The sequence below is a fragment of the Coffea arabica genome, chromosome 4c (assembly GCF_036785885.1).
Source record: "Coffea arabica cultivar ET-39 chromosome 4c, Coffea Arabica ET-39 HiFi, whole genome shotgun sequence".
NCBI classification, from domain to species: domain Eukaryota; kingdom Viridiplantae; phylum Streptophyta; class Magnoliopsida; order Gentianales; family Rubiaceae; genus Coffea; species Coffea arabica.
The window spans coordinates 23,872,848-23,882,276 of NC_092316.1; positions in this window are offsets into that span (position 1 = coordinate 23,872,848).

Here is a 9,429-nt window from a genome sequence, read left to right on the forward strand (position 1 = left end):
CTAAGTTTCAAGATGTGAATGTTTGCTTGGTATTTGGTTGGGTTCTGACGGGTCGGTCACTATTCATGGCCGACTCCGGATTTCATTTTATTTTATTTTGGGTTATTTTACTATTTTGATTTGTTTACGCGCGGTTGTAAGTTCCGGAATGAAACAGATAGCTCTAATCTGTTCCATTAGTCCTGGCGAGAGCTGGGCAGGCGGTCCGCCGAACCCTTTGGTTCGCCTTAGGGTAAGGTAGGGCTGTCACAGGTGGTATCAGAGCTCCTATTGAGCTCGTGCCGGGAGAGGGTTCTCGGACTGTGGGGATTGACTTGTTAAGTGTGGAACAATTGTCTATTGTTGGAGACCTTAGTTAGTTATGCCAGGTAGGAATCTCTAATATGGATGATTTACTCTTGGGACAGGCCGGCTCGAGTTGTGAATTATCTTAGATGGGATTCTTGTGCCCGGATACGGAAGAGATGTGAGCCTAGGTTAAAAAGGACTTGGGCGAACTAGGAATGTAATTCTATGGAACTTCGCGTGGTCTATTTGGGTATTGTTAAGCTTGATCACTCTTGATTAAGATATAAACGGTGTTGTTTTCGTAGTTTAAGGACGGAGCCCTAGAGAGAAAAGATTTTCGTTAGTGATTGTTGTACTTGTGACCTAGTGTGTCTATAATACTTTTGGATAACCCCGCTACTTTCATGGATTTGTATCTAATTGACTGCTATTGTGTGGCTTGCTTGATACAGTTATGTTATATAGGTATACTTTTGATCTGTACGTACCTTTTGCAACTTGCTTTTGCCTACCTATGTTTAATATTATATTCCCGTTTCGACCCTAGATTTATTAGACCAATGGAAGGCACTCGTAGTGGACGGGGCCGTGGGCGTGGAAATAGGCAACCTACGCCTGAAAGGTGTACTGGGGAAACCTCATCTGGACCAAACCCTGAACCTAGGGTTGACTCCAATGTCCAAATAGCTGCTGCCATGCAGCAAATGACTGATTTGCTAGCCCAAGTGGTGCACCAACAAGGTCAAAACCCTAACCACAACCCTGGGAATCCTGGTAATCACATTGAGGGCGAGGATAGAGCCCTTGAGAGATTTCAGAAGTTCTCCCCACCCAAATTTCTTGGAGGCCCTGATCCTGACGTAGCTGAGAAGTGGCTGGAGAAGATGATCGATATTTTCGCTGCCTTACACTATACCGAGGAGAGACAGGTAACCTTTGTTGTCTTTCAACTAGAGGGAGCCGCCCGTTCCTGGTGGAATGTTATTCGAATGAAATGGGAAAGAGAACAAACCCCGAGGACGTGGGCGAACTTTATGAGGGAATTTAATGCCAAGTTTTTCCCTCCTCTCATCCAAGAAAAGAAGGAAGATGAATTCATTCGGCTTCGCCAGGGAACTCAAACCGTAGCCGAGTATGAGAGTCAATTCACTCGGTTGTCTAAGTTTGCGCCTGAACTGATCGTCACTGAACAAAGACGGATAAGGCGTTTTATTCAGGGACTAAATGTTGAGATTCAAAAGGATTTAGCGGTAGCTCAACTTAGTACCTTTAGTGATGCTGTGGAGAAAGCTCAGCAGATAGAAGATGCGAGGCTACAAGTGAGAAATTTCCAAACCAAGAAAAGGGGCTTTCCTGGGAGCAGCTCGGAACAAGCGGATAATAATACAACCCCTAAAGTTCGAAAGGGAAACGGGGAAGTACGGCTACCGGGGGTGACAGGTGGTGTTCCACAGGGGGAATCAGTTTCTGCTACTCGTGGTCCCTGTGGATATTGTGGAGGGCCAAATCATACTGAAGCAAATTGCTGGAAGAAAGAAGGAAAATGTTTGCGCTGTGGAAGCGCCGAACATCGGATTGCTAACTGTCCAGCTCGCCTGCGCGAGCGGAGAGGGACTCTGCCACCCACCAAGCCTAATTCTCAGCAACCAGCCAAGAGCAACCCTGGACAGACGAAAGGAGAAGGGACGGGATCGAAGGCACCAGCTTGAGTATATTCTTTAGAGCAGCACCAGGTCCCTGACTCGTCTGAGAGCGGAGAAGGTACAATCCGTTAGGTACCCTAGATTTTAAAAAAAAAATTCCATTGGTGAGAAAATTTCGAGGGCGAAATTTCTTTAAGGGGGAGAGAGTGTGAGAACCCGTAATTTTCATTTTCTAGGTTTTAGAATTTTTCATGGCTTGTTTTCTGCATTTTCGTGATTAGAAAATTTTTTTTATATAATTTTAAGGTGCAAATATAGTTTTTAGATGATTTTTCTAGTATCGAATGGATTTTGAGAAATTAAGAGCGTATACCGGACGTGGGACCCACTAGTGCGAAAAGTTCGGAAAAATTCGGCCAACTAGATTAAGTTTTGAATACTGGAATTATTTTACCGGGTGTTATGAGATATTTAGAGGTTACCAAGTGGTTGGTGTGAGAGAGACAAAAAAGTTAGGCAAGTAATTAATGAAGGTGACATGTGTCACCATATGATTAAATCTTGTTTTGACTTACTATTCAACCTTTTACCAATTACTAAATAAAACCAAAAATTGACCAAATATCTTCCATTTCTTACAAGCTTGTGGCCGAACCTCTTGCTCAAGAGAAGAACAAAATCCTCCAACTTCCTACCTCATAATCTTGCTCCAATCTTCAAATTAAACCGATACAATTTCAAATCACTCCATAAAACCTCTCCACTTAGTGATTTTGAGGTGATTGGTGAAGTTATTTGGAAGGTTAAGGTGACCCATAGCTCTCTCTCTCTTGTTTTAAAGGTAAGTCATGAAGTACCACTCTCCTCCCTCTAATGATGCTTAATAGATGCTTAGTGGTGGTATAAGGTGCCACTTTATGGATTATATTGTGATTTTTGGTTGAATTGATGAACTTTTGTAATTTTGGGGATTTTTCTGTTTTAATATGAACATGATTGTGTGGCTATATATGATGATTGGAAATGGTATATAATGATTCTAGAAGGTGGAAAAAGTGGAAGATTGCAAGTAATTTCTGTTTTGGAAGAAATCTGAAAAATTAGGGTTCCTTGGTTCTTCATTCTGTCCGAAATTTTAGGTCATATATAGAGGCCGAATTGCCCTTAGCTCAAAACATGAAAGTTGTAGGAAATGATATTTTATAGGTTCCTACAAAATTTTAGGTCAATCGGAGTAGTGTAGAATGAGATAAGTCAAAATTACTATTGCTGTTCTGGTTTTACCCGAAATTGGGATTTGCTTCTGTAATTGGTTGTTTTGGTCTGGATTGCTTCCGAATGTGTTGTTGAGGCCTTCTGATGAACTTTAGCTCTGTTTCTTAGTTTTCAACTGGTTTTGGAATTTCTCGATTTGGACTTGTAGAGCCTGAGTTATGATATTTCCGCTAGAATGCGTTTTGGTGAATCTGTTTTACGTTTTGATGTAGTATCTTGCATTTTTGACCTGTTTGCACTCAAAACTGGGTTGAGTGACCTTCTGTGATGTTGTAGCCCTGTCTTTTAGGTTCGAAATGGTGGGTCTTACACCTCATCCGATAATTATAGGGCATTTGGTGCCATTGCCGGAAAAAGAAGTCAAAAACTGTTTTTTTCAGGGCCAAAGCTAATTGCATTTCCGAATTTTCCGGTTTTCTCTAATGATTGTATATGCTTATGGAACCCTATTAGGGTAATATTTGGCATTGATTTATGATTAGTTATCAAGTCTCATTGTACTTGTTTGTATGTTTTAAGGCTTACTTTTATTCCGGTCATTTCCTAGTTAACTTTTACTTTGAGCCTAGTGAATGGCTTTTGGAAATGAGGTGAATTTTGTGTGAGACGTTGGGACTGATTCGAGGAAATAATGAAGCCTTAATGGCTGGAAAAGTAAGAAATTTAGGGGAAGTGCTGCCCGATTTTCTAGGCCGTTTGGTTCTTTTAAGTTGGATTTGCCTTTTGGTAGAAATAAAAGGGCTTTTGGGTTGTTGAACCTAGGTCTTTATGCTATCTTTTTGTTCCCAAAAATCATGTTTTGTACCCTTGCATTAGTAATTATTTGGCGAGGCATACGACTAGTAGTCGAGCCTCATGTGCATTTTGTTTACTCGATTATGGATGTGAAACCTTCAATTGGTTTATTTTGGTTATTTTAGGGTTTCTTGGCGATTAAGGCCAATCTGAAGTAAAAACTTTTGAAGTTGAGCCGGTGAGTGTACCACTCCCCTCCATTGTTGTTTAACTTGATTTCTGCTTTGCAATCTGTTAATTTGTTTGAGACGAGAGTGTACTTTATCACACTCGTTCTATTGTTTGTTCATATGCCAATTTTGGTGTCAATCTGAATCTGTATCTGATATCTGTATCTGTATCTGTTCGGACGTCGTTTGGAAACTTGTAACCAACGACCTTTCTGTGACCTATGAGCTCAAATCCTGTGGCTAAGTTATTCGAGTCGGGCCGGCAAGGGCCTGGACGATTAGATAACGAACCACGGTAGTCTGTTTTGGGATCTCTGGGTATTGAGACCCTTGATTCCGGTATACTCGAGTATTACCATTTCTGTTCGGTTACGGTGAGCGGGCCCGGTAAAGGGGTGTTTGGTGGACGGAATTCGGTGTAAAGAGGGGTCTACGGACGCGTTGGTTCTATATACGTTGACGGAGTGTCAACCGGTTTGGATCAAGTACTGCGCTGGAAATTTGGCTCCTGAGAGCCACCCGTATCCTTCTGATTTGAATCATTGGTTCCTTTGCTTTACATCTGGCATGTGTACTTGAGTTGCTAAACGTGAAATGCCATGATTTTATTGCTATCTGTTTGGAACCTCATTGAGCACAAGCTCACCCCTTTCTGTTCCTTTTGTTTTCCTTACAAGAAAATAAACACTTTTGGTCTGGATTTGAAAAATGGCTGCCAAATTGAGCTAGTTGAACATATCTTTGTATAGCTCATGTATTAAAATCCTAAATGTACTTTTGGGGACTGTTTCCTTTTTATTTGGCAAACTAGACATGTATCCACTTTTAAATACTTTTGTATGCCACTTTGGCTTGTAAATGCTAAGTTTCAAGATGTGAATGTTTGCTTGGTATTTGGTTGGGTTCTGACGGGTCGGTCACTATTCATGGCCGACTCCGGATTTCATTTTATTTTATTTTGGGTTATTTTACTATTTTGATTTGTTTACGCGCGGTTGTAAGTTCCGGAATGAAACAGATAGCTCTAATCTGTTCCATTAGTCCTGGCGAGAGCTGGGCAGGCGGTCCGCCGAACCCTTTGGTTCGCCTTAGGGTAAGGTAGGGCTGTCACAGGTGGTATCAGAGCTCCTATTGAGCTCGTGCCGGGAGAGGGTTCTCGGACTGTGGGGATTGACTTGTTAAGTGTGGAACAATTGTCTATTGTTGGAGACCTTAGTTAGTTATGCCAGGTAGGAATCTCTAATATGGATGATTTACTCTTGGGACAGGCCGGCTCGAGTTGTGAATTATCTTAGATGGGATTCTTGTGCCCGGATACGGAAGAGATGTGAGCCTAGGTTAAAAAGGACTTGGGCGAACTAGGAATGTAATTCTATGGAACTTCGCGTGGTCTATTTGGGTATTGTTAAGCTTGATCACTCTTGATTAAGATATAAACGGTGTTGTTTTCGTAGTTTAAGGACGGAGCCCTAGAGAGAAAAGATTTTCGTTAGTGATTGTTGTACTTGTGACCTAGTGTGTCTATAATACTTTTGGATAACCCCGCTACTTTCATGGATTTGTATCTAATTGACTGCTATTGTGTGGCTTGCTTGATACAGTTATGTTATATAGGTATACTTTTGATCTGTACGTACCTTTTGCAACTTGCTTTTGCCTACCTATGTTTAATATTATATTCCCGTTTCGACCCTAGATTTATTAGACCAATGGAAGGCACTCGTAGTGGACGGGGCCGTGGGCGTGGAAATAGGCAACCTACGCCTGAAAGGTGTACTGGGGAAACCTCATCTGGACCAAACCCTGAACCTAGGGTTGACTCCAATGTCCAAATAGCTGCTGCCATGCAGCAAATGACTGATTTGCTAGCCCAAGTGGTGCACCAACAAGGTCAAAACCCTAACCACAACCCTGGGAATCCTGGTAATCACATTGAGGGCGAGGATAGAGCCCTTGAGAGATTTCAGAAGTTCTCCCCACCCAAATTTCTTGGAGGCCCTGATCCTGACGTAGCTGAGAAGTGGCTGGAGAAGATGATCGATATTTTCGCTGCCTTACACTATACCGAGGAGAGACAGGTAACCTTTGTTGTCTTTCAACTAGAGGGAGCCGCCCGTTCCTGGTGGAATGTTATTCGAATGAAATGGGAAAGAGAACAAACCCCGAGGACGTGGGCGAACTTTATGAGGGAATTTAATGCCAAGTTTTTCCCTCCTCTCATCCAAGAAAAGAAGGAAGATGAATTCATTCGGCTTCGCCAGGGAACTCAAACCGTAGCCGAGTATGAGAGTCAATTCACTCGGTTGTCTAAGTTTGCGCCTGAACTGATCGTCACTGAACAAAGACGGATAAGGCGTTTTATTCAGGGACTAAATGTTGAGATTCAAAAGGATTTAGCGGTAGCTCAACTTAGTACCTTTAGTGATGCTGTGGAGAAAGCTCAGCAGATAGAAGATGCGAGGCTACAAGTGAGAAATTTCCAAACCAAGAAAAGGGGCTTTCCTGGGAGCAGCTCGGAACAAGCGGATAATAATACAACCCCTAAAGTTCGAAAGGGAAACGGGGAAGTACGGCTACCGGGGGTGACAGGTGGTGTTCCACAGGGGGAATCAGTTTCTGCTACTCGTGGTCCCTGTGGATATTGTGGAGGGCCAAATCATACTGAAGCAAATTGCTGGAAGAAAGAAGGAAAATGTTTGCGCTGTGGAAGCGCCGAACATCGGATTGCTAACTGTCCAGCTCGCCTGCGCGAGCGGAGAGGGACTCTGCCACCCACCAAGCCTAATTCTCAGCAACCAGCCAAGAGCAACCCTGGACAGACGAAAGGAGAAGGGACGGGATCGAAGGCACCAGCTTGAGTATATTCTTTAGAGCAGCACCAGGTCCCTGACTCGTCTGAGAGCGGAGAAGGTACAATCCGTTAGGTACCCTAGATTTTAAAAAAAAAATTCCATTGGTGAGAAAATTTCGAGGGCGAAATTTCTTTAAGGGGGAGAGAGTGTGAGAACCCGTAATTTTCATTTTCTAGGTTTTAGAATTTTTCATGGCTTGTTTTCTGCATTTTCGTGATTAGAAAATTTTTTTTATATAATTTTAAGGTGCAAATATAGTTTTTAGATGATTTTTCTAGTATCGAATGGATTTTGAGAAATTAAGAGCGTATACCGGACGTGGGACCCACTAGTGCGAAAAGTTCGGAAAAATTCGGCCAACTAGATTAAGTTTTGAATACTGGAATTATTTTACCGGGTGTTATGAGATATTTAGAGGTTACCAAGTGGTTGGTGTGAGAGAGACAAAAAAGTTAGGCAAGTAATTAATGAAGGTGACATGTGTCACCATATGATTAAATCTTGTTTTGACTTACTATTCAACCTTTTACCAATTACTAAATAAAACCAAAAATTGACCAAATATCTTCCATTTCTTACAAGCTTGTGGCCGAACCTCTTGCTCAAGAGAAGAACAAAATCCTCCAACTTCCTACCTCATAATCTTGCTCCAATCTTCAAATTAAACCGATACAATTTCAAATCACTCCATAAAACCTCTCCACTTAGTGATTTTGAGGTGATTGGTGAAGTTATTTGGAAGGTTAAGGTGACCCATAGCTCTCTCTCTCTTGTTTTAAAGGTAAGTCATGAAGTACCACTCTCCTCCCTCTAATGATGCTTAATAGATGCTTAGTGGTGGTATAAGGTGCCACTTTATGGATTATATTGTGATTTTTGGTTGAATTGATGAACTTTTGTAATTTTGGGGATTTTTCTGTTTTAATATGAACATGATTGTGTGGCTATATATGATGATTGGAAATGGTATATAATGATTCTAGAAGGTGGAAAAAGTGGAAGATTGCAAGTAATTTCTGTTTTGGAAGAAATCTGAAAAATTAGGGTTCCTTGGTTCTTCATTCTGTCCGAAATTTTAGGTCATATATAGAGGCCGAATTGCCCTTAGCTCAAAACATGAAAGTTGTAGGAAATGATATTTTATAGGTTCCTACAAAATTTTAGGTCAATCGGAGTAGTGTAGAATGAGATAAGTCAAAATTACTATTGCTGTTCTGGTTTTACCCGAAATTGGGATTTGCTTCTGTAATTGGTTGTTTTGGTCTGGATTGCTTCCGAATGTGTTGTTGAGGCCTTCTGATGAACTTTAGCTCTGTTTCTTAGTTTTCAACTGGTTTTGGAATTTCTCGATTTGGACTTGTAGAGCCTGAGTTATGATATTTCCGCTAGAATGCGTTTTGGTGAATCTGTTTTACGTTTTGATGTAGTATCTTGCATTTTTGACCTGTTTGCACTCAAAACTGGGTTGAGTGACCTTCTGTGATGTTGTAGCCCTGTCTTTTAGGTTCGAAATGGTGGGTCTTACACCTCATCCGATAATTATAGGGCATTTGGTGCCATTGCCGGAAAAAGAAGTCAAAAACTGTTTTTTTCAGGGCCAAAGCTAATTGCATTTCCGAATTTTCCGGTTTTCTCTAATGATTGTATATGCTTATGGAACCCTATTAGGGTAATATTTGGCATTGATTTATGATTAGTTATCAAGTCTCATTGTACTTGTTTGTATGTTTTAAGGCTTACTTTTATTCCGGTCATTTCCTAGTTAACTTTTACTTTGAGCCTAGTGAATGGCTTTTGGAAATGAGGTGAATTTTGTGTGAGACGTTGGGACTGATTCGAGGAAATAATGAAGCCTTAATGGCTGGAAAAGTAAGAAATTTAGGGGAAGTGCTGCCCGATTTTCTAGGCCGTTTGGTTCTTTTAAGTTGGATTTGCCTTTTGGTAGAAATAAAAGGGCTTTTGGGTTGTTGAACCTAGGTCTTTATGCTATCTTTTTGTTCCCAAAAATCATGTTTTGTACCCTTGCATTAGTAATTATTTGGCGAGGCATACGACTAGTAGTCGAGCCTCATGTGCATTTTGTTTACTCGATTATGGATGTGAAACCTTCAATTGGTTTATTTTGGTTATTTTAGGGTTTCTTGGCGATTAAGGCCAATCTGAAGTAAAAACTTTTGAAGTTGAGCCGGTGAGTGTACCACTCCCCTCCATTGTTGTTTAACTTGATTTCTGCTTTGCAATCTGTTAATTTGTTTGAGACGAGAGTGTACTTTATCACACTCGTTCTATTGTTTGTTCATATGCCAATTTTGGTGTCAATCAGAATCTGTATCTGATATCTGTATCTGTATCTGTTCGGACGTCGTTTGGAAACTTGTAACCAACGACCTTTCTGTGACCTATGAG